Source organism: Gracilinanus agilis, chromosome 2 (genome assembly GCF_016433145.1).
Source record: "Gracilinanus agilis isolate LMUSP501 chromosome 2, AgileGrace, whole genome shotgun sequence".
Lineage (NCBI taxonomy): Eukaryota > Metazoa > Chordata > Mammalia > Didelphimorphia > Didelphidae > Gracilinanus > Gracilinanus agilis.
This window is the reverse complement of record NC_058131.1, coordinates 124,061,297-124,088,653: the sequence shown is the minus strand read 5'-3', so window position 1 is coordinate 124,088,653 and position 27,357 is coordinate 124,061,297.

The window sequence follows — 27,357 nt, the reverse complement described above, 5'->3', positions numbered from 1 at the left end:
TTATATCTCACCAATGACGTATATTGAGTTTGTGGTCTCCTAAATCCCACCACAAATCTATTCATATGAATTGCTATCTAGCCATGTTTTCCCAACATTCTTTGTATCAAGTGTAAGAATTGACATTTATCCCTATTAAATTTCATCTTGTTAGATTTGATCCAATGTTCTGACTTCAAAAACTAAAAAAGTAGAATTGTGATTTTATATGCCAGTATCTAATATCTGTTATCCCTCTCAGTTTTCAAGCATCTTAAAATCTGATAACCTCCCAATCCATTAGGACCTTTGCATCCTTTTCATATGAATCACATCACAAATATGTCTCTCAATTCAGTACTTATTCGATTGATTTTTTATCCTGAAAGATTCAAAGGACTTTCTATTTAATCCTTTTCCATTTCACAGTAGTGGCTAGAGCCCTTCCTTCCAGTCTGTTGAAATCTTTTAGCTGCTAGTTCTGTCAACCAGTTTATTAATTATCCCTTCCAGCTTGTGTCACTCAAATTTGAAGATAAATAAGCTATGTCTTATGAAATTCTATTTAACTGAATTCAGATCAAGCATTTAATTAAATGCCTACTGTATACAAATCACTGTGCCAGGAACTAGAGAAAGGAAAGAAGGTAATAATAATCATGTATGTGAGGAGGTATGGACTTAGGGCACTGCGTGTTCCCAATTATAAGCATATATCAACCAGTACCAAAAATGTCTCTAGTACTGAGGATTTGATTATAGCCACCTCTCTTAACATCCCTACAAAAAAGTGACTATAGAGTTAGGATTCCATTTCTACAGTGATGAGACCTGTGCAGGACTGGCCAGCTCAAAGAACTCTAGTCCTACAGGGTCTGGTATTTCATAATCCCTTCCATATAACCCATATTTTTAAGATAAGTATTCTACTAGTGATGCTATACATTCAGATCTCAGAAGAATCTAAATGTAATTCTGTCTTGTCCAAAGACTCGAGTGCTTATCCAAGATTAACACAGGCTCTGAGCTGTTTCCCAGTTGCCAGTCAAATTAGTGGACCAGAACCCCTGGTGGTGGCTGACCACTTCTCCCCTTAGAGTTTTAGGGGTAATCCTGAGGTACTAAGGGTGAGTTTCTAATATGTTGCTCACAAGCTCCCATTGGTGGGCTATCCATTGATTATCAGTTGATATCAACTAGCTAGTCAGAATTATTTAGTTTTTATTTGAGTATTTACTAAGATGGTATAAGAATAATTGGTACAAAACACTTCTATAAAGTTAGGAACATATTCTCCCACAAGTGTATATAAAGTCCAAAGGAAATTGAGCTCAAGAATAAAGGGTACATGTAGCAAAGTAGTAACTCGGAGGTCCTATTGGATGGTAGATCTTTTCTCTTTCTGTGGTGTCCTCATTAAGTTCCTACCTGAAGTATCTGCCCTTCTCCCCATATTTCTATTTTTCTCTCAGATGCTAGCTGGATGCATTGTTAATAGCACAGCCTCTGTAATGACATTGTCAGTGAGCAAATGGAAGAAGTAGAAAGGGTGCTTCCTCTGGGCTCTCTGCTCATCCTACTCTTGCTCCCTTCTCATGTAGACTGCAAGAGGTCTGTCTTCTCAAAGTATTCCTGAAAAGGGATTCCTGAAATAAAGGTCCTTGAATCTCCTTCCCTTACATAACCAGGCCCAGAAATATATCCAATTCTTTCAAACAATTCCAACACATTTCATCACCTAATTTCCTGCAAAGGCTCAAAGCACTTCATTCTTTCTCATTGTGATGAACCAGGTTGTTCACACCTAGTTAATACCTTTGATTAATTCAAGAGAGGCATCAAGGAATTGTTCACAGCTATTTTACATTTTGAATTGATTACACAAAGAAAATTGATTTTATTGGGTCTTTCCAGAGGAGCACAGGGTTCTTTGTGATGGCAAGGAAAAGTAATGGGGAACTGGTACCAGGAAGCCAAGTCACTAGGACCAACACTAGCTTCACCAGATATGTCTATGAATAGGCATTTCTGAGATACCTTCCCTGCCTGTCATCTTTATTTCTAAGAAAGGACACCTGAAGAAGAGAAAGTAAAATTTAAATAGTAAGGTCAATAACTCCAATTTCCTGAAGCCCTTAAAGTTTTCTTATAAAGCTCCTTTCCCTTCCAAAAAGATAATTCATACTCTTCAGTTTGTAAATCATCTCACAGTATATTGCTGAAAGTTCTATTTACCTTTAAGAGGCAATCTCTAGACCATTTTTGATAAAGGAAAATCAGACATGATTTCAAAAAGCAAATCCCTAACTTTTTAAAATATCTAACCCTTTAATTGCTGAAACAAAGATTCTGTAAGAAATCAAAGGAACAATGCAAAAAGATGTTCCATAGAGACAGAAATACTCAGTGGCTTAAGCCACTGCTGATTGGCTGTAACAAGTCAGCTTAAATACACAAATTGGACTGGTGTTTTTATACTATTGACCTAAATGTGCAAAACCCCAGGGCCAATTTTGTCCAGCCTATTAAAGAAGTTTATAAAGCAAGCTGTAGTAGCTGTTATGCAATAGAGAACACAGCTGTGCAGAACAAAACAGTTTTCAACAGCCCAGAAAAAGAGGGGGAAAAAAATAAAATGCTGGAGGTTTCATGTACAAACCTAATGCACTTCATCAAACAAAGAAAGGGCTTTAATTAAGTTAAGTCTTTCTTGAGAAGAGAAGAAATTAAATTATAGAAATAACCTACTTTCTCACAATAGGATAATGAGTTTAAGAAAGATCACATAAAGAAACAAACAAAAGACTTTCATCAGACAAAAAGTATCTGTTTGAACTTTTTTTGCCTAATCATGCTTTATAATAAGTGGAATAATCTATCTTTATATTACACCTTCCCGACTGGCTCTTATTCCTTTATTTCAGCTCATTTCAAATGGAAAGTAGTTTTATTCTTTCCCTTAGCAATACTTTAGATCAATTTTGTACTTATATACTGATTTTTATTACTTTCCTCTTTTTTAAAGTTTATTTTACACTAATCATACTATTATAAAAATTCAGTTATTGCTATGATGTAATTCTTCAGCCACCAAAAAACTCAATAATGTCAATTTCTGAAATCTGACCCAAATAATACCCCCAAAATACAAATAAAACCATTAGTATATAAATGACCTTTTGCAAAATCTCGTGTATCCAGTAAAGATCAATAAATGTATAAAATAAAAAAATATTATTTGTTTATTGCAATTCATAACAGCTGTACTTAATACCACATATAGTTTTCCCATATGGTTCACATTTATAGATTTTGCAATTATTTCCCTAATTTTTCCATTTCTCTCTTAAGAAATTTAACAAGCTAAGAAAGTTTTTAAAATCAAGTTCCCACCCAAAAAATTTAGAAAAAAGTAAATTTTTTTGTTGTTATATTAACTTGAAAATAACTAATATAATAAATCTTTAACTGCAATATCCAGGAAATGGGAGATTCGGATAATTTAATTTTCTGGTTAATTGAAATTTAACTCCAAAACACTTTTGTTTCAAACTTTAGTCCAATTTCCTTTCTTAATGAACACAGAACTCTGAAAATAATTTAAACTTTCCTCAATGCTTAAAAACTTTGCAATGCCTTTGGTTCATTGCTATGAATAAGTCCCAATGACTAGGATTGTAGATATAAAATTTGTAGATTATACTGACCTTCAGAAGTTGTTAAAGATTTTGTTTTGTTTTTTCATTTAGAATTCAAAAGTCAAATAAATGGATCCTTGATACAATATTATTTCTTCCTTTAAGTAGAGATCTAAAAAAGAAAAATAGAAAAATTAAGTAAAGATTTGCCTCTCCTTCCTCCCACATCCTTCTCTCCCAGTTGAAAAAGTAAATATATATGTCTGTGTATGTATATATGTTACAAAAATGTTTAGTCAAACATTAATTCTTCTGTTGATCATGTTTAAGAAAAAGTATGTCCCAATTTGCACACTTTATCTATCCCCTCTCTATCAGAATGTAGATTGCCTGTACTATCATGAATTCTCTGTCATCATGGATGGTTCATTATAATGATCAGAGTTCCTAAGTCTTTCAAAGCTTATTTGCTTATTGTTATTGTATAAATTGTCTTCCTGTTTCTGCTCACTATATTCTGCATCAATTCATACAAATCTTCCCAGATGTCTTTGAAATCATCCCCTTCATCACTTTTTATAACACAATAGTATTCCATCAAATTTATATGCCAGAACTTGCTCAGCCATTCTCCAATTCAGTTTCAAATTATTTTGCCATTACAAACAGAGCTGTTATGAATATTTTTGTACATATGGGTCCTTTTTTTCTTTTAAAATGATCACTTTAGGGTATAGATACAGTTGATCTGGCTCACATTGGATGAAGAAGTATGCATAATTTAATTTTCCTGGGGGAGAGGGGGAAAATCAGTTTCAAACTGCTTTCCAAAAATGGCTTGACCAATTTATAGCTCCACCAACAATATATTAATGAACTTTTTCTCTTTTACCTTCATTTCCCTCCAGGTTGCATAACTCTGAACTTCATACCTGCAGAAACCTCATCATTCAACAATATCACATTAACCCTGTAACACACCGTTCATCAGTACCTTATGCCCCTATGGCTCCTCCTCTAATTGGAGAGAGTAAAAGATAGAGTGGAGAGCTCCTCCCCAATCCTCCTTTAAGAAAGAAATCCATGCTGGCCATTTCTTCATTTCCTACCCAACTGCAATCCTCTAAACTTCATCATGCCCCTGTATTCTCCCCTTCTTTTCTTGTGTTGTCTTTCTCCTTTAGACTGAGGGCAGGGACTGTCTTTTTTTTTTATTTTCTTGGTATCCCTAGCACTGAATAAAGAGGTCTTTATCAAAGAAGCTTCCTGCAAAGATCATTTTACCCACTTACCTTTTTCTCTTCTAGTTTTAGCTACATCTCTTTTGTTTATGTAAAAAAATTTTAATTTTATCTTCTAGGACCCTCTCTATCTCTATCTATATCTTGTTCAGCCATGAATCTCTCCTATCTTTTTATCTGAAAAGTCATTTCTTCTTTGGTCTTCTACTCTGTTTATAATTTAACCCTTTCTGCCTTAATTATGTACCCATTTGGAGGTTATATTGATAAATAGTGTGAATTTTTGGTTTATACCTAATTTCTACCAGACTGTTTTCCAGTTTTTCCAGCAGCTTTTGTTAAATAGAAAGTTCTTGCCCAAATAATTGTGATCTTTGGATTTATCAAATTGTATGCTACTGTAGTAGTTTGCTTCTGTATATTACGTACTTGTTCTGTTCCAGTGATCAGTTTCTCTGTTTCTTATCCAATACCAAATTGTTTTCATAATTATAGCTTTGTAATATAGTTTGAGATCTTATACTGTTAAGATTTCTTATTTTCCACTTTTTTTCATTAATTCCCTTGGATGACATTTTATTCTCCTACTGAATTTTGTGATTTTTTTCCTACTCTATAATTTTTTGTTTTGAATTTAGTAACTAAATCAATATGTCTCTGATATTTACTTATTTCTTATAATTTTCTAAGACAATTTAGAACTGGGAAAAAATTCATAGATCATCTAATCTAATCTCATTTTACAAATGAAGAAATTTTTTTAAGTCAGATTACTCCTTTTTTCACTTTTATAATTCTAGTGACTGACCAAAAAAGGACAAAATATGATAAGAATTATCAAAATTTTAGCCTCTTTTCAAACATGAATTTGATTGTTTTTATTCAACTTATGGTCTTTGTCCAATGACCAATAAGTTAGAACAATGCTGGAGAAAATGAACCAAATATATGTTAGAAGACATTATAAATGGAATGGCATGCATATAGTAATCCCAGCTAAATGGAAGTATCTCTGGCTTGTGATTTCTTCTAAGATTAAACAAATGAGTTGATTGAATTGGTTTCATTTTGAGGCAAAAAGGAAAAGGATATCATTTTTATATACAGCATGAAGGTTCTGGCCCCATTCTCTCCAGGTTGGGGAGGATAGATCTCTTCTCCAGATTCTAAGGTACTTTTTCTTTACTGCCATCATCTCAAGCTCCTGTGAGAATTTAATATCAATTTGTATCCCTTTTTCTTGATACCCTAAAATCAGTTTGGGGGATTTAAAAGGAAAGTTTCATATTGAATTTGAAAACCCATTGTCTAATGAATTGGGTTTCGACTCAGGACCCCCATCCCCATCCCATTAGATTAAGAATAAGACCTGAGAAGTCTCATGGCTTCCTGGCACCTGGAAGGCTGTTGTCTGATCCAGATTGAGGACAAATCCAACCAATTAGAGAGACCTAGAAAAGTGGCATCTGGGGAGCATATAAGTTTTATATCAAGTAAGGACTCTGGTTCTTTCTGGCAAAGAAACCACAGGGAGCAGAGGCACACATGGAGAAGGACTGGCTAGGGAAATAATCAGCCACATTGTTCTTTAAAATGATTCTATTGGTTCACAACTCCACCAACCAGAAAAGCTTTTACAAAAGGATATTTACTTCAAATACGATCATATTTGTCCAAAGTACTCAGCACAGTACCCAGCACATATTAAGTAGTGTAAATTATTATTCCCTTCCTTCTTCTTCATAGAGATAACAAGAATAAATATGTATAATCATCCCTATACTTCCTTGGGTTGGAGGAATTAGGTTAGGCAAGGCTCAGAATTCAGCTTAATTACTACATAACCTTTATCCCACTATTTTAATGTGAAGATTCTACATGATTGCCACATGAGTCTAGGGCTCAGCTACCACTACACAACAGTTCCAAAAGTCACTCCCAAAAGTTGCACCTTACTCCTCAGGGTAGCAGTGTTATTCTACCTATGAAACCTAGACTCTGGAACAAGGGTATGCTAAGGAACTCTTTGGATCTTTCAAATTTAAAAGGCTCTCCTCCCTCCTCTGTTTGCAAAATTCCCCCAAAAGCACAAGAGGAGACTGTTAAGATTTCTTCTTCATCATATGATTAGCTGAGGAAAACCATCTACAAAATATGTACTCATGCTCTATAGTCCCTCCAAGACACTGCCCTTACACGTATAATAATTTCTCTTAGAAGCATCTCCTTACCATCCTCTACATGGAAAGGTGTTATCTTCAGCCTAGTATATTCCATGAAGAAATAATCTACACCACTCAAAGCCTCCACCATACCCCATTACATGATCTGTTGCCCCAACAGGCAAGTAGTCAAAGAATATGAATGATATATATTCAAGAGAATTGTGAACTACCAAAAAGATATTGAGTGTGCTGCCAAATCTCTAATGATTGAATTATCCAACCTCATATCTAGAAAATTGGCAAAGGGGGAAAAATAGAGACACTGTCAATACTGAAGGAGCTGTAAGAAGACAGGCAAAATAATACACTGTTGGTGTAATAATAAATTGGTCCTAACCATGGGAAACAATTTGGAATTATGAGAGGAAAATTACTAAGTTTTTCATATTCTTAATGAGCATATAACCCAAGGAAGTCAAACATAGAATTACAGAATGGATTTGGAATGGACTTTAGCAGTCATTTTTCTAACTCATGCCTAAAGAGGAATTCCTACAAGAACATATTTGAAAAATGATCATCTAGTCCCTCCTTGAGAACCTACAATGAATGAAGCCCACTATCACCTAAGATAGTCCATTTCATTTTTGGATAGCTCTATTATTAAAAATGTTTTTCCTTATATCAAGCCAAATTTGCCTCCTTGTAATTTTCACCCATCACTATCCTCTGGGGCCAAATGATAAATTTAATCCCCTTCCAAATGAAAGCCCGTCATACTTGAAGACAACTATCATCTTTCTTCCTCCTGAGTTATCTCTTCTTTAGACTAAACATCACCAATTCCTTCAACAGAAGTCCAAATGATACTGATTTTAGGCCCTTCACCATATTGATTATCCTTCAGAATCTATGACATCCAGAACTGAACACTACATTCAAGATGGGGTCCAACCAGTACAATGGAACTATAATTGGCTTGTTCCTGGAAGTTATGCCTCCCTAAATAGAGTCTAAGTTACATTAGTTTTTTGACTGCCACACCACACTGCTGATACATGTTGAACTTGCAATCCACTACAAGCTTTAAGATAAAAAGCTATACAACCATGCCATCTCATGTTTACTAAGTTGATTTTTTTTTACCTAAACCTTTACGCTATTTTTGCTAAATCTCCTTCTAATAGATTCAGCCCAATTCTATTCTGTAAAGAACTTTTGGGATCCTTATTCTGTCAACCTGTTTATTAACTATCCCTCCCAGGTTTGCATCAGCTACAAATTAGATGAACAAGCTATAATTTTATCCAAGTCACTGATACGAATGTCAAATAGTCTATATTCCTGGAGAATGCCCCTAAAGCCTTCCTGCCAAGTGGACCCCAAATTATTAATCAGGGGACTTAGATTCCCCAAATTCAACCAGTTCCAAATCCATCTAACTTTCCTGTTGTCTTCTCCATACTTCTCCATCTCATCCATAAGAAGAGATAGAGATAACTGCAAATATTTTGCTAAAGTTTAGGTAAAATATACCAAAAGCATTCCTATGAATTAGTGGTTTAGTAACCTTATCAAAAAGAGGAAATAAGACTAGTCTGCCATGACCTGTTCTTGATGAAACCAAGAAGGTTCTTGGCTATTACCATTTCCTTTTTAGTTGTTCATTAGCCATCCTTTGAACAGTCCCTTCTATAATTTTCCCAAGAATTAAAGTTAAACTCATTGGCTTGTAGTATGCAAACTCTGTTCTAAAAGGTCTTGTGTGTGTATGTGTGTGTGTGTGTATGTACCAAAGCACTCGTTCAACACTTTCTCTAGTAGCAAAAAAAGAAAGGAAAAGAGGAATATTTAAATAGAGAAATGCTGAACAAATTGCTATATGTATACATATTAACTATTGATGTGCTTTAAGAAATATGAAGAATTCAGAGAACTAGAATACTTGTATCAACTATTTCAGAATGAAGTAAACAGAGGTCAGATGAAATATAAGCAATGATTATAATAATACAAATGAAAATAATCAAAGTTAGGTCAATGCTGAGTAATTGTAATGACCCATTTACCCCACCAGAATTAGAAAGAAAGAGAGAGGCAGAAGTAACTATCTCCTTTTAAGTAAAAATGGCAAAGAGAGGGCTTTGGGTACAAAATGTTGCATAAGCTATTTATCCTTTGCTTCAATTTTCTTTGTAACAAGGAAAGGCTCTTTTAGTCATGCAATGAGAGAGTATTTATACCTAAAAATTACTGACCAAAAAAAATTCAATAAGACTTTTTGCATAAAATAAATTAAATTAGCTACAAAAAGGAAAGGCACATCTCTAAAGGATATAGCAAAAAATCAAACATAATTTATACATATTAATTCAGATTCTTTTCATAAAGTCCTAACAAAAGACTACACCAATTATATCCACAAAATTATTCACTATGAAAGATGGATTTATAGCAGAATTTGTTTTCCAACGATAGAAATACAATTAACCAGGTCATCTTCAAAACAAAAAAAAAGTCCAAATAATATGAGTCTACAAATAAATACAATAAAAGACTCTGACAAAATACAATATCCATTTATAATGGAAAAAAGTATAACATATACACATAAGCCAGTAATTTTAATGTGATAAAAAGTATGTACCTAAAACCAAAAGCTACCACAATTTGCAATGGCAAAGGACTAGTTTTCCTAATAAATACAGGAGTAAAATAAGATGTTTTCTTTCTCCACTGTCATTTGGTTTAACTCTAGCAATGCAAGTAATAGTAGAAAAAAAATTAAAGGCACAAACGTGGCAAAAAAGAGACAATTTTCTTTAATTTGATTAGAATTCTTTTTCTTTCTCTTTTTACTAGGTTTTATTGGTAACATACAAAAAGTCCAGTGGTTTTCATAATTTTAGTTTATATCTCATTACTTTATTGAAGTTGTTATTTCTATTAACTTTAGATCACTGTCTAGGGCTAAGTAAACTTTCATGTAATGTACAAACCCACTAATTTTATTTCTCCAACCTATTCAGAATACTTTGATTTATGCTTCTTTTCTTGTTCCTGTTATTAAAATTTTGGGAACTATATGAAATAATGGCATATAATCTTATTGGAAAGGCCTCCAGCATTTCTCCATTACAAATAATACCAATTCTTGGTTTTATCTAGACACTACCACATCAAGGAATGATTCTTTTATTTCTATGATTTTTAGTTTCTTCATTGTAAAAAGATGCTATATTTTATCAAAAGTCTTTTCTTCATCTATTGCTATAATCACATGAATTTTATTATCTTTCTTATTGACTTAACAGGGAATTGGTGAACAAGGCACCAATATTTGCAGAATTCACAGTATTTTCTCCCTGCTGGCAATCTGAATGGTGCTTGATAAACCTTATTTCAGAAATATGTGATTGTAAATAATGAAGAGACCACCTGCCTCAAATTCAAAATGTATAGAAGTATTCTTCTACTTTTTATTACTAGCTTCCAATATATGACAAAAAAGATCTTTAACTAGTTACTAGACTAGAACTACAAAGGCACAAACAATTGACCACTTGCTTTCACTTTGGCAGCTTTCAAATAAGAAGTAAGAAATGTTGGAGGCCTCGAAATTTTCTATGTGTTTGTTCAATCTGTCTTTGTCAATTCAAATAAACACAAAGACATAAATAGCTGCTCTTCTCACCCCTGATCAATGTCTTCATGCTTTACTCCTCTACTCCATTTACGTTAAATCATAAATTCCTCATACTTTCCTACTTTTTTCTCTATTTATTTTTTCCACTCCCTTTCTTTAGTTTTTGCAAATCAATGAGAAAAGAAAAATCTAGCACCTGTAGTTGTTACATTTTACCCCTATAACCCTTGAAAAAAGTTGAATTCTAAAGGGACAAATGTCTCTTCCTCATATCATATTAGAAGATAAGTGCTTCATCATCATGTAACCCCTTCCAATTGTTCTAATATATTTGCCTTTCTCTTAATTCCTATGTTTGCATTCCAAAGTTTCTACTTATTGCTGGTCTTTTCATCAGAAATGCTTTCAAGTCCTATTTTGAGATCCATTTATTCCCCTATAGGACTATATTCAACTTTTCAAGGTAAGTTTTCTTTGGTGGTAAGATGTTGTCTTTGCCTTTTGGAATATTATTACAAGACTTCATTTGCTTTTAGTTTTTGCCAAGGTTTGTATAATATTGTGGGTTTAGGGGATTTCACCTATTTCTTTTTGAATACTCAAAGAACTTATTATTTAACTTGGAAGCTAAAGATTTGAGTTATGATTTTATTGGGTGGCTTCAGCTTGGGATTTCTTTCAAGAGGATCCTTTTTGCTTTCATTTTCCCATCTAGTTCTAATAGAATTAAATATAATTGTTTTAGGATTTCTTGATATATTTTTCTTCCAGATATTTGATATATGATATAGGACATATGATAAATGATAATTTTCTTTTTCCAGATTTACTTCATGGATTTCTCTTAACCCCTAATATTTCTTCACAGTGTTTGCTATTTTATTCTAATTATTTATTTTTTGTTTAGTCATGGTTTCTAGGGATTCTAGTTATTATTAATTTACCTCTCCTTAACCTCTTTTACAGTTAATTTTTAAAATATCTTTACCCTTAGGTTTTTCTCTAATTTTTTTCAGTTTTTTAAAACTTTATTCCAACATTTTCTTCTTGTTTCATGGAGTCTTTGGTTTATGTTTTCTCCAGTATACTAGGAGTCCTTTACTTGAGTAAGGCTTTCTGCTTTCTTTTCTAAGCTATTTATTCTCCTTTAATTTTTCCCTAAATTTGTATGTCACTTACAATTTCATTTTTATATCTACCTTCATTTTTTCATTCCCATATTATGTTCCTTGCGTTGATTTTTTTCTCCCTCAAGCGCCATTTGTTCACACTTGAGAGGGTTACTTTCTTCTTCCAGATTTACTTCCTAGATTTCTCTTAATCCCTAATATTTCTTCACAGTGTTTGCTATTTTATTCTAATTATTTATATTTTCACCCTTAGTGTTTGACTTAGAATTTTGCATTTAGGCCATTCAATAATCTTGAATGATTTTGGGTAGGATTTACTTGGTTCTGTCCCCAATGTGGTCTGAATTCTGCTTCCATTATCAATACAAATGGGATAGCTGATATTAAACCCCTCCTCCAGCCTCAGTTCTTGACTTCCTATTGTCTAGTGATGGTGCTCTATGGTTTATAGCCATAAATAATCCCTGTCTTTTTTTAATGATCCCCAGTCAGGGGATGGTTCCATCTCCAGTTTTAACCTTGGCAAGTCCCAATGCAATGCTAGAGATCCCACTGATTTCAAGTCTTTTATATCCCTGATGATGAGTTGTCATAGGTTCTTTTTATGGCCCCTAGAATTCCAAGAAGAGCAGTAATTCCCCATTTCCCTGTGCAAGTGACCTATAAAGTCTGGGTCTGTTTCTGTTTCTCTTGCAGTTCTGACAAATTAGGAGCAAGATTGGACTTTAGGTTTTTTTCTAATTCAGTAAAAAAGTTTTTGGTAGTTTGATAGGTATGGTGCTAAATAGGTAAATTAATTTGGGTAGAATGGTCATTTTTATTATGTTAGCTCATCCTACCCATGAGCAATCTTTGTTTTTCCAATTGTTTAGATCTAGTTTTAATTGTTTGGAAAGTGTTTTGTAGTTGTTTTCGTATAATTCCTGTGTTTCTTTTGGTAGATAGATTCCTAAGTATTTTATATTGTCTAGGGTGATTTTAAATGGTGTTTCTCTTTCTACCTCTTGCTACTGTGATGTGTTGGAAATATATAGAAATGCTGGTGATTTGTGTGCATTTATTTTGTATTCTACAACTTTGCTAAAGTTGTTGATTATTTCTACAAGCTTCTTAGTTGATTCTCTAGGATTTTTTAAGTAGACCATCATATCATCTGCAAAGAGTGATAGCTTAGTCTCCTCATTGCCTATTTTGATACCTTCAGTTTCTTTTTCTTCTCTAATTGCTACTGCTAGTGTTTCTAGTACTATGTTAAATAATATAGGTGATAATGGGCATCCTTGTTTCACTCCTGATCTTATCAAGAATATCAAGGGAAATAATGAAAAAAAATGTGAAGGAAGGTGGTCTAGCAGTACCAGATATTAAACTATACTATAAAGCAGCAGTCTTCAAAACGGTATGGTACTGGCTAAGAGACAGAAAGGAGGATCAGTGGAATAGACTTGGGGTAAATGACATCAGCAAGACAGTGTATGATAAACCCAAAGAGCCCAACTTTTGGGACAGGAATCCACTATTTGACAAAAACTGCTGGGAAATTTGGAAAACAATATGGGAGAGATTAGGTTTAGATCAACATCTTACACCCTACACCAACATAAATTCAGAATGGGTGAATGACTTGAACATAAAGAGGGAAACTATAAATAAGCTAAGTGAACACAGAATAGTATACTTGTCAGATCTCTGGGAAAGGAAAGATTTTAAAACCAAGCAAGAGTTAGAGAAAATTACAAAATATAAAATAAATTATTTTGATTATATCAAACTAAAAAGTTTTTGTACAAACAAAAACAATGCAGCCAAAATCAGAAGGGAAACAACAAATTGGGGAAAAAATCTTTATAACAAAAAACTCTGACAGGGGTCTACTCAAATATACAAGGAGTTAAACCAATTGTATAAAAAAATCAAGCCATTCCCCAATTGATAAATTGGCAAGGGACATGAATAGGCAATTTTCAGATAAAGAAGTCAAAAGTATCGATAAGCACATGAGAAAGTGTTCTAAATCTCTAATAATTAGAGAAATGCAAATCAAAACAACTCTGAGGTATCACCTCACACCTAGCAGATTGGCTAAAATGAAAGAAGGGGAGAGTAATGAATGTTGGAGGGGATGTGGCAAAATTGGGACATTAATGCATTGCTGGTGGAGTTGTGAACTGATCCAACCATTCTGGCTGGCAATTCTGAACTATACTCAAAGGGCTATAAAAGAATGCCTGCCCTTTGATCCAGCCATACCATTGTTGGATTTGTACCCCCAAAGAGATCATAGATAAACAGACTTATACGAAAATATTTATAGCTGCGCTTTTTGTGGTGGTAAAATACTGGAAAATGAGGGTATGTCCTTCAATCGGGGAATGGCTGAACAAATTGTGGTATATGCTGGCGATGCTCAAAGGAATAATAAACTGGAGGAATTCCATGTGAACTGGAAAGAACTCCAGGAATTGATGCAGAGCGAAAGGAGCAGAGCCAGAAGAACATTGTACACAGAGACCAATACACTATGGTAAAATAGAATGTAATGGACTTCAGTACTAGCAGCAATGCAATGACCCAGGACAATTCTGAGGGATTTATGGAAAAGAACACTACCCACATTCAGAGGAAGGAGTGCAGGAGTGGAAACACAGAAGAATAGCAACTGCTTGAACACATGGGTTGACACATGATTGGGGATGTAGACTCGAAACCACCACACCAATGCAACTATCAACAATTTGGAAATAGGTCTTGATCAATGGTACATGTTAAAACCAGTGGAAATGTGTGTCGGCTATGGGAGGAAGGGGAGTTTTGGTAGTTAAGGGGAAAGTAAGAGCATGAATCATGTAACCATGTCAACTTTTCTAAAAAATAAATATTAAAAAAAAAGATTGGACTTTAGGACCTTGATTCATTTTATGACTAAAATTCTCTGATCACCATTTCTTAATTTATTAATTTTTATTAAATAATAAAAAGTGGGCCAGAGAAAGAAAAGTAACCAGTCACATGTAGGTGGCTACTCTCTTAGCCACCTCTCCCTGAGCTGGCCTCCTCAGTCAAAAATTACAAGGAAAAAAGAGCCCTACTTCCTCCTTCTACTCCATTTTATGCTTTTCATGACATCCCTTTCACACGCCTCTTTGATTGGAGGACTCCAAACTCAGTCCAGAGAAGAGGAGGGTCTTCCAAACACTGGGATTTACCACCAGGTGACATTTAGAATGGTCACACAGTGAATGTCCATTTTTCTCCACCTGGCTCTATCTCATTTAATTGTTTCACCATTCAAGACCCTCATTCACATATAAATAAAACTTGGTTCTGCCCTGCTTCAGCAAGAGGGGAGAAGTAAGTCCATAGCTTCAATCTTAAAAATCAAACCTTTCTCTCCTTTAAAATGCAAGGATTATCTTAAGGTGCCAAAAAGGAATACAGATTAATATTAACTTTACACATGGTAAAAATTATTCTAGCCAGTGAGCACTAGACCTGGCAATAGGAAAAAGAAGAGGAAAAGAAAAAGAGAGAATAAAGCAGGGAAGAAGGAGAGAAGGAAGAAGAGGAGGAGGAGGAATTGAAAATAAAATAACATTGGAAGGGTGGTTGGAACCATTGTGTGGAGGGACTTAAATAAAAGCTCAGAGTTTATTAAATTCCATAGGCAACAAAGGCCTCTAAAGGCTTTTTACCAGAGGGGTTTCATTGGTCAGAGCTGTGCATTAGCAAGATTGTTTTAAAAGTTCTATAAGATAAAGTGATGGGAGAGAAGCTAGAGTGACCAGACTTAACAGGTAGGCTGTTAAAAGTATTTTTTTCACATCTGGGTATACAACTTTGGGACTTCTCCACCATGTCCCCAGTCAATTGCTGGTGTTGGTCACTCCTCTCTGCATCTTCTGCCTTTCCTGTTTTTTCAGCTCCACAGAACAAGATGGCCTTCCCAGATAAAGCTCTTCACCCCTCATAGTCATGCTGCCACCTGGACTGATAAAACCCCCTTCAGCCTTTCTTCCCATCTGAATGGAGGACTAGAAAGTAGAGTATCAAACTCCTCCCAATGCCTTCCTTTATAGGAGGCATAAACTGGACTTTTGGACTCATACCACTCTACAGCTGCTACTCTTTCTGGTTTTAATTCCACAGAATAAGATGCCTCAACCCTGATAATCCCCTTCTATCTTTCCCCCATTTTTATACATTTCTTTTACATGTTGCCTCCCCCATTAGATTGTAAACTCCCTGAGGAGTTTACAGGACTTTCTTTCTTATTAATTGATAACCCACACTCATAGCTATGTTACTAGTTTAGTATTTGAATTCAAAATATCTTTTCCCATAGAATCAACATACTGTTAGATTCCATTAAAATAGTAGCTTAAGTACAATCCCTCTGCTACATTATGAGTTAAATCAGCTTTTTTTTGAGCTGGCCTGGAAACCTAACCAACATAAATTGCTTCTATGGAAAAATATGTTCCAAGTTCCAAACAACCAACTTACAAATGAACTTCTGGAACACAACTTTTTTGTAAATTGGGGACAGCCTGTATTACTGTTCACCATACAGTCACCCCTTGTTACTTCCAAACACAGGGGACCAGAGCTAAATAGACTTGGGTTATTCAATATTTTTATTAAAAAATAAGGGAGTTAGTTATTTGTAAAATAAGCAGGAGTTGTTTGAATTACACTCTATTTTGAATAAACCACTAGGCTTACTAAATCCTGAGCTCTTCTTTTCCCTCCTTTGCAACTAACCTTTTTTCTTTTAAAGAAATTAGAACTTGAACTAGATTCTGCTACTGTGTTTTTCAAGAATTTCATAGTTATAAAAGACCTTAAATGTCATTTTGTCCAATGAATACAAAAATAAGAATTTCCAAAAAGTGGACATTCTGCTTTTACTTGAAGATTCTTTATGAGGGGGAACTAACTCCCCATCTTCTAACTTAAAGAAATATTACTTCAATCATTCAGACAATAATAATGATAGCATTATATAGTGGCTACTATATGCCAATCATTATGCTAATAAGCACTTTAAAAATATCTCTCCTTATTCTGACAACAACCCCGGGAAGTAATTGATAGTATTACCTCCATATAACAGCTGAAGAAACTGAGATGGACAAAGGTTGCCCATGGTCACACAGCTAGTATCCAGGACCAGAACAACATTTAGGGTGATACACTAGACTTCTTACTCTACCTTCTCTTACCCTCTACTTTCATTTTTCCATCTCTTTGTAAATAAAGCTACTCAAAGTCAATTTTACTTGAACTATAATATTTTTAAATCAGTGACTACAGTACTATCTTAGAATTCTCATATATTTAGTCAAACACTTAATTTTAATTTCTTACATTTTACATAGGTTAAATTCATGGCTGCTATTGTTAAGTCAGTTCAAAATATGCAGGGTAAATATTATAAGTTATTCTCATTAAAATTCCTTACTCTACTTGGAAGGCTTATAAGATCTTAGAATTCTTCATTTCACAGATGAAGACATCTTAAATAAATTTCTACTATATGAAATTCATAGTAAAATATTAATATTATCTATTACATTTCTAAATGAACACTTTGAAACAATTTATGTCATTCTTTTAATAGTTGAATCCAGATTTTAAAAGAAAGTACCATTTTAACAATATTTCTAATACAATGAATTATCAAATTAATATTAGGCGTTTTTATCCACATTGTAGACTTGTAAACTGAGAAAACTTGCCTTAAAACAGTGATGGCAAACCTTTTAGAGACCAACTGCCCAAATTTCAACCCTCACACCACATGTGAGCCCCACCACCTTACCCTAGTCAGGGAGGGAGGAAGCACTCCCATTGGGCTGCTGGGCAGAGGGTCAGGTGAGGTGAGAGATGTTTTCTGGAACAAGTGGAGTGTGAGAGAGCCCCTTCACATGCCATAGGTTCACCAACATGGCTTTAAAATCACACATATAATGAATTTTCTGATCCATGCATTTTCCCAATGCTTTGCCTTACTATTAAATAGCAGAATAAATTATAAATACATTTTTATTCAGTTTGAAGATATATATGGCACAATTTTACTCTAGTTACTTTCAAATCATGATTTAGTTGTTATTACTACAGTTTCAACAAAAATAAAATTCCTCATATTCTTATCGAACCCAAAGCCTCCTTCAAACTTCTATGCATTATTGGTTAGGGACTTCCTTCTCTTCCTGCAGTGTATCCTGAAATTTATTCCAGTTCTATGGTGTTTGATATAACCTGATATTATCCTCAAGACCACTGGAATTCCAATGTGGATCTTCAAATTTGGGCTGAATTTGCACTTTGTCCTCACCAACCTGTTTGCTGCCTCTATTTTAGTTTGTCCTTCCCTGAGAGTGTAAGGTTAGCATTACACTGTTAACATCTCCCTTCATAAGGTTATATCTCCTAAAAATGGATTGAAATTGATTGGCCACAGTGGCTAGATCCTCATCAAATTTAAGGGCATTTCTACTAACATTACAAAGATTAGAGGGGCTGAAAGGTTTATGTTGTCAGAGCAAAACTATGGTGTCCTTAAAATAATGGCTACAGCTTCTTGCTGAGGAAGAATGCCCATAGATTTTTTCCTTTTTTTTAGAAGAAATCAAGCTCTCAGTCAATATGAGGCAAGTAGGAGGAGATGCAAAAATCAAGAGAGAGGAGGGAGGAATGAAGGAATTACAGCTGTCAGAAACTGCTCATGAACATTAAAGCTATCCACCAGGATCTCCTTTGGTGCACTGCTTTTGCTACTCTTATCTTCCATTAAAAAAGGGGGGGGGGAAGTTTTTAAATATACAGATAGAAGAAGATAAAACAAATGCACGCCAATTTGAAAAACGCTTTCCAAATTTATTCTTGCCTTTGTAAAATTATCAAGTATTTAATTAGATGTTCTAAAAAAACATTTATTTTTTGGTTATCTTCTGAATCATACAAATTTTTCTCTTTTTCATGAACCAGGAAGGAGTTAACATTTAAAATATAGGCTAGAGCCTATTTTTTTTTTCATTCACTGTTAACTTCTCACAAGCTAACTTGGCACTAATCAAGAAAGTGACCTTCCTCTCTTAATTGTAAAACAAGAAATTTTCCACTTGGCATGCAGAATGATAAAGGACCTGAATATTATTTTCCCTGTGACTTTTTACACTTATGGTCACATTTTTTTTTCTTAAAATAATCTAAAGAATGTTAACCCAAACCTCATTAGAATATTTCAGCATTAATAAAAATATTCATGCCACAATTTGGAGATTCATAATAGAGAATTTACATTTTAGTCCCAAATTCAATTTCTAATTAGTTTACATCATAAATTGTCTTTGCCACTTGTTATAAATAGTGCTGTTATAAATATTTTTGTACAAATAGATCCTTTTCCCCTATCTTTGATCTTTTTGGGATATGGACCCAGTAGTGGTATTGCCAGATCAAAGGATATGCACATTTGTTCTCCAGAATGATTGAATCAGGTCACAGCTCCAATGACAGTGTATTAGTGCCCCAATTTTCTCACATCTCCTCAAACATTTATCATTTTCCTTTTTTGTCTTATTAGCCAGCCTGAGAGGTGTGAGGTAGTGCCTCAGAGGTGTTTTAATTTGCATTTCTCTAATTAATAGTGACATGGAATATTTTTTCATATGACTAAAAGCTTTAACTTCTTCATCTGAGAATCACTTGTTCATATACTTTGACTATTTATCAATTGGAAAATGACTTGTATTCTTATAAATTTGACTCAGTTCTCTATCTTTTTGAGAAATGAGGCCCTCATCAGATACACTTACTATAAACGTTTTCCCAGTTTTTGTTTTCCCTTCTAATCTTAATTGCATTGATTCTGTTTGTGCAGAGCCTTTTTAATTTAATGTAGTCAAAGTTATCTTACATCTTGTAATGTTTGCTATGTCTTGTTTGGTCATAAATTCTTCTCTTATCCATTGAACAGACAGCTAAACTATTTTGTGATCCCATAATTTGTTTATGGCATCACACTTTATTTCCAAATCATGTATCCATTTTGACTTTATCTTGGTACATAGAGTGAGATATTGCCCTATGCCTAGTTTCTGCCATACTCTTTTCCAGATTTCCCAGTAGTTTTTGTTGAATAGTGAGTTGTTCCAAAAGCTTAGGTCTTTGGGTTTGTCAAACACTAGGTTACTATGATCATTTACTACTGCATGTTGAGTGCTTAATCTAAACCATTCTATTTCTTAGCTAGAACCAGATTGTTTTGATGGTTGCTACTTTAAAATACAGTTTGAGATCTGATACAACTAAACCATCTTCCTTCATACTTTTTTTCATTAATTCCCTTGATATTCTTGGCCTTTTGTTCTTCCAGATGAATTTTATTCTTCTAGATCTATGAAATAATTCTGAGGTAGTTTGGTATAATACTGAGTAGGTAAATTAACTTAAGTAGAATTACCATTTTATTATATTGGTTTGGCCAACTGTGAGTGATTAATGTTTTTCTAATTATTTAGATCTGACTTGATTTGTGTAAAAAGTGTTTCTTAGTAGTGTTCATATAGTTCTTGGGTTTGTCATGGCAGGTAGACTTACAAATATTTTATATTCTCTACAGTTATTTTAATTTTAAATGGGATTTCTCTTTCTATCTCTTGCTATTGGACTTATTATTAGTTGTACAAAGAAATGCTGATGATTTATGTGGGATTTATTTTATATCCTGCAACATCGCTAAAGTTAATTGTTTTGATTAGTTTTTCAGTTAACCATCTAAGATTCTCTAAGCATAACATCATATCATTGGCAAAAAATGATAGCTTCATTTCTTCATTTTTTCCCTCAACTGACTGTTTATGATCATAAACTATAAGACTGAGGAGACTGCTTATTTGGATGCATTATAAAGTCATTCAAAATCAAACAATTCTTTCCCCATTCATATATAAATAGGATTCCCTTAAAGCTTCTTTCAACAGACCTCCACAAAAGCTAGAATAATGATGGCCATTAGCAATGCCAAAGCATCCAATCTCAGCAAAGGTAGATCAAATCTCATTCTTTCATATTCTCTTCTAGTGAAGAGAAGAATATTTTCAATGTTAAAAAAAAATCAAGGGGGCAGCTGGGTAGCTCAGAGGATTGAGAGTCAGGTCTAGAGACTGGAGGTCCTAGGTTCAAATCTGGCCTCAGTCACTTCCCAGCTGTGTGACCTTGGGCAAGTCACTTGACCCCCATTGCCCACCCTTACTACTCTTCCACCTAGGAGCCAATACACAGAAGTTAAGAGTTTAAAAAAATTTTTTTAAAAATCAATCCCTCCTGTTTGCTTTGAAACTAAACTGAATTCTAAAAAAAATCCCTAAATAGAATTTGGAAGAGGCTTACATTGCTATACCAAGAAAGAGCCCACTGGTGGGTCTAAAAGTCAGCTATTTACCAGGACTCAGGAGTGTAGAAAATTAATATTGTGAAATCATTTTTCCCTTACCCCTTCTTCCCCCTAACCCCACCAGATTCTATTGTAAAAATAGATTGAGAGCTTTCATTTTTGTTAAAGATAAAAGGATCAAAGACAGTACCAGCCAGTCATGGTGAACCCCTTGATCTATTTGAAAGATTAAGGGAAGTCAGGAAACTCTAGCAGACGTGTTGGACTCCATGTAGCTGAATGTGTTGGTATTTTCCTTGCATGGACAAAGACCTGCATCTTCCTTTGATGAAGTACTGAGGGAGGAGTTGAGGTCTCTAAGTACCCCTCCTCAGTAGCTACATACCAATCAGAAATGGCTTGGGATATCAAGGGGATGCACTGAGTAGTGAGCTCATAAATGATATATAAACTGGTACCAGAGGAGTTGATGCTCTCTTTTGCCTTCTTCTTTCACCATGCCAGATAATAGAGTCAACTGACCAGCTTAGGATTTACAGACGGGTTAATTGATAAATAATTTTTAAAATAAGAAATATGCCTCCCAAGAATTTCAATTATTATAGCAGTTAGGTGGTGCAGTGAATAGAGAGTACACAACCAAGAGTCAGGAAGGCTTCTCTTCCTAAGCTCAAATCTGGACTCAGACACTAGCTATGTGACAAGTCACTTAAACCTGTTTCCTTAGTTTCCCCATCATCATAAGCTGGAGAAGAAAATGGCAAACCATTCCAGTATCTGCCAAGAAAACCCCAAATGGGATCCAAAAATTAGACACAACTGAACAAAATTACTGAAAAACAAATCTTCCAGGACACAGAATTCTCTCCTTGCTAAATGGCCATAGAGATTTTACTCTTCAGTGTCTCAGAGGACCTCACTGTTGTTGCCATTTGTTCTTCATTTTCAAAGAGGACCAATGGCATAATGGAGTGATATCTTAAATTGATCATGAATTGGATTTATGGGAGGCAGGGCTGCACAAAGTCATCAGCCTCACTCTCTCTTCCAGTCATCAAAATCCATTGGCAAGACAGAAGTCAGGATGACTGATAATGGCCCAGGTTGTTGGATGATGTTGGAATCTTCAATGATCAAGCTCTAAGTACTCAAGAGTACCTACTTCAGCCTCCTTCATGGCCTTTGGAACATATTGTTCTCATCTACCCATTCCACCAGGGGAAGTCTTCACTTGCTGGTTTAACCTATCTACCAAGATGGTTCTCCTCGGATGTAGCTGCTGTACATGCTACAACTTCTTGGGGCCACAGCTGAGAGCTGGGTGAAACATGGACACCAAAGGTGGATGAGCATCCCTGAAAAGGACTTGTCAAGCCCTCACACCAGAGGTGCTAGTGTTCCCTAACCATCCTGTATACCCCAATCTCACTATAAGCACAGGGATATAAATAAAATGGCAAAGATAGCCACTGCCCTGAAGGTGCTTACTTTCTAACATAAAGGAGTGATGGCACTCAAAGATCTGGGAAATTTACAGGAAATATGAGTAGAGCCTAGGGGAGTGGAGTGACATGCCTCAGAAACAATGGAAGAATTTATTAGATCTTAGTTGGCAGTTCCAGAACTGGAGGGTTAGGGAAGAAAGAAGAGCTAATTTGAGAAGGTAGAATGAAGTACAAGCAGGGCTGAGGTATTCCTGATATAGTATGCCTGGAGTTTGTCACCAATCAGGAGACTGGAGTAGAAGCCTCTGGTGTTGGTAGTAAGTCATTGTTGAAAAGGCTGTGGAGTCCTTTGGCAGACTCTTAAGGATAAACACATTATAAGAGCTCATGAGATATGATTTTAGGATACAAACCCACAGAGGGCCTTTCCTTGGTGGAATGGAGCTTCTCTACAAATTGAGATATACTCTAGGCATAAGGTACCCTTTCCTGAGAAAAGATTTCGATAAAAATTTAAGTCCACTGAATATCTCAAATAGTGGCATTCTTTTCTGTACTTTTTTTTGTTTAAATAAACCCTTACCTTCTTAGAATTAGTCTTAGAACATATATTGTGTATTGGTTCCAAGGCAGAAGAATGGTAAGGGCTAGGCAATGGGAGTTAAATGATTTGTCCAGAGTCACACAGCTAGGAAACATTTGAGGGCAGATTTTAATCTAGGACTTCCCATCTCTAGGCCTGACTCTCCATCCAGTGAGCCACCTAATTATCCCTTCTAGCACTTCCTTATGATTTGAAAAAATACTGGACTAGAGTAAAAAAAATGTTATTTATGTACCAACTGTACCACTTTATATCTGTGTGACTTTGAACAAGTCACTTAACTGCACTGAATCTGTCTCCTCATGAGTAAAACGAGAATAATAAACAACTCAGCTATACAGTGCTTTACAGTTTGTTGTAACATCTCAATAACCCTGTGTGGCAGAGGCTCAAAGGTTAAATGACTTGTTCACTATAACAAAAACTAGTTATCTCTTTTCCACTCTAAGTCTAGACCTCTTTCCATTACATGACATTACTTAGCTAGTTCTCACAGAACTGTTGTGAGGCTTGTAAGGGTTAAATGGTAGGAGTCTGACAAAAGTGAGGAGAGCAGTTGAATAAAACACTTAGTTTAATTTGAGAAGTACAGATAGAAAATATAAAGGAAGAAAAAGAGATTATTATCCTAATACCCTATGACTACACTTAAATTCCTAATACTAACTAAAATTTCTAAAACTCTACTTTAACTGTCTTCTGAGGACAGGTTCTTCTTGCCTGGCCAGACCAGGCCTATCTAACCTACACTATCTAAATTTGATTCACTAGGGGGCAGCTGGGTAGCTCAGTGGATTGAGAGCCAGGCCTAGAGATGGGAGGTCCTAGGTTCAAATCTGGCCTCAGCCACTCCCCAGCTTTGTGACCCTGGGCAAGTCACTTAACCCCCATTGCCTACCCTTACCACTCTTCTGTCTTGGAGTCAATATTTAGTATTGACTCCAAGACAGAAGGTAAGGGTTTTAAAAAAAATTTTTTAATAAATAAATAAATTTGATTCACTAACTATCTTATCTTACACTAATAAACAGACATTCACCAGCCAACAGAGACAGACCTCCTGCTCTCTCTCCAGATCCAAAGGCAAAAGACCTAAATGCCAAGGGATTCCTTCCTTATCTCTTCCCTGCTCTCCATGGTAATGGAATCTTCAGTTCTCCTTCACTGACCCCTGTCAGCTCTGCTCCACCTAGAAATCCCCCTCTCCTGCCTCTTAAAGAGACAGAGGAAGAGATTAAGAAAATCCCTTTAAGAAGATCATAGGTTGAGAGTTGAAAGAGTCCTTACAAGCCATTGAGTCCAGCTCCCTCATATTACATATGAGGAAAATGAGATTCAAAGAGGGGTTAAGCAGCTTACATAGAATCATACAGAGACAGTCTAAGGTAGGATGGAATCCAGGTCTCCCAGACACCAAAATACAACTCTGTCCATTGTGTAAACAAGTCGACATGTCTGTGACTCCAGAAGACCCCTCCTGAACCATACTATGGGGTTGTTATTTTGTTTTTGTTTTGTTTTTTATTTCATAATGTGGCATCTGGACAAAGGAAATATTTTTGGAGCAAGATTCTTTCACGACTTTACATTTTAGTCTCCCTACAGATTGGAACAACAAAAAAGATCTTTCATTTGATTATGTGTTGTTGTTGATTTTCTTTAGTAAAACCACAATGTATAAAAGCCAAGGAAAACATTTTCTCCTTGCATCTCCAACAAACTCCTTTTCACTTCAGGAAGGGGAAATATATACATACATATGTGTATATACATGCATATATATACATATGTGCCTATATTTAAAGAGGAAAGTGACAATGAGAAACAAAAACTAGTGAAAAAAACATGGGAGGAAACCAAAGATTCTGAGAAGTTATAAACGGAGAGGAAAAAAATTGTCTATGACCTAAGAATCGATATACTGTGCAAAAAAATCTACTGACTCTAAAGTAAGAAATATGTTTGATAAACAAGACCACAGTGGCATCTGCTGGGAGTAACATGCTAAAGCAGCTCAAATGCCCATCAATAAAAAACCATTTCATATTACTCCATAACAACAAAAAATTAATACTTGTTGGATTCCACATATCCTGATAGCCTAATTTTTTTGTTTTTTTCTTAATTTTGTCTTGTTTTTACAAGGAAGAATTGAATGAATGCTAGAAAAATGAAGAAAAGAAAAAAAAGAGTTTCATCATCATAAGCAATTTTTAATTAATATTTATGTAATGAGAATGACTCCATCTGTAGAGAGTGGTCCCATGTGTATAGTGAGGCTTAGATGTTGCAAGGGATTTCACACACACACACACACACACACACAGGAACACACACCTGTATTATGGAGGTGTTGATTATAGTTCAAAGGAAAGCAGAATAGACATCTCTAGTCTCTTCTTTCTCTACCTTTCTCTCTGCCTGGAGAAGAAGGAAGTTGGGCCAGAAGCTACTCTACTCTTCACAGACTGAGGAAGTGCTAGGTTAGAATTCTATTTCTCTGCTCCTGTAAGTATTATTCACCTAGGGGATATGACTGGGTTCAATCTAATTTATGATTACTATGTCATTATCAAGCAGAACCTCCAAGCTCTATAGCCAAAGCTTGACCCCTTTCCCAATAATCCCAGTTCCATGCTGAACATACATAGCAAATAGCAAAGAAACTCATTTATCCAAATTATAGCAAAATAGAAATCAGATAAGAGAATGAAGGAGGTCTTCCATTTGGGAGCAATGTAAATCAGCTCAACTGAGAGAGAAAAAGGATTCTGGGTCTCACTCAAGGGGAAACTACCTGTAGTGGCTAATGTAGCAATCCAGGGCCAACGAGATGCTGAGGACTGCCAGTTCTTCTCATATCTTCCCAGAATTTTTTTCTTTAGCAGCCCGAGTAGAGTTGGCCTTTGCCATTTTCTCTCTTGAAACTGGAAGCCCAAAGCCCCCAAAACAAGATACTTGAAGAGGCCTGACAAAGACCGAGGAAAGGTTGGCGATCTCCTGCTCTAGCCAATTCTACTCTACCCATCATGCAGAAAAGTAAATTCATCCTCACCAGTAAAGAGAGAGACCTATACCAGTAAGCTTTGGGACAAGAGTTACAAATGTAATATTAACAAGAGTTTTTGCCATTCTAGAGCATAATCAATTAACAAATAGTTATTTTACTGTGCTAAGCTCAAGAATAAAAAGAAATGCCAAAACAGTAGCTGTTATGAAGTAGCCTGCATTCTACTTAAGGAGATGACATGTAAATAAATATGTACATACAAATACATATGGTAAAAAGAAAGTAACCTTTTAGAGAAAAACTCCAATGTCTGGAGGGAACAAGGCAGGCCTTTTCCAGAACGTGGCTTCTGAACTGAGTCTTGAAGGAAGTCAAAGATTCTAAAGGGGATTGAGGTAAGGAAGGAGAACTTTCTAGGCATAAGAGACAGTCATTCAATCAATAAACCTTTATTAAGTTCCTACTATGTGCCAGGCACTCTGCTAAACTCTGGGAATACAAATAAGAAAAAGAAACAGTCTCTGCCCTCACAGAGATTGCATTGTAATGGGGGAAGACAATTCACCAAAAGAGGTTGAAGAGGGGTGGGAATGGGAAACACAAGAGGATACCCAGCTCAGAGGCCATGATGTTTGTAGAATTGAAATGAAGGGTTAGCTAGAAACTTCTGAGTCCTCTATAAAGGAACGCTTTGGGAAGAATTTAGTAGTTTGTTGCTCTGCCCTCCAACCCCTCAATCAGTGACTGAAGATTCTGAAAAGGTGTATCAAAAAATCAATTAAATGTTCACGATAAAGAAATTTCAGGTAATGAGCTTATCCTAAGGTAAGAATGGAATCCAAAACCAGGCAAAACACCTGATGAATAATGGAGAGAAATGGTGATGAGAGATTTGTGTGTGAAGAACAACCAATAGGCTAGTGGAACCAGATCACAAGAGTATATGGAAGAGCATAAAATCTAAGAAGACTAGAAAATGAGTCAGAAAAACAACCAGGTTGTAAAGAGATTTGAAGTCAAATAAATGACTTTATATTTGATCCAGGAGATAACAGTTAGCCACTAGAGTTCACCAAAGAGATGAGGCTACATGCAA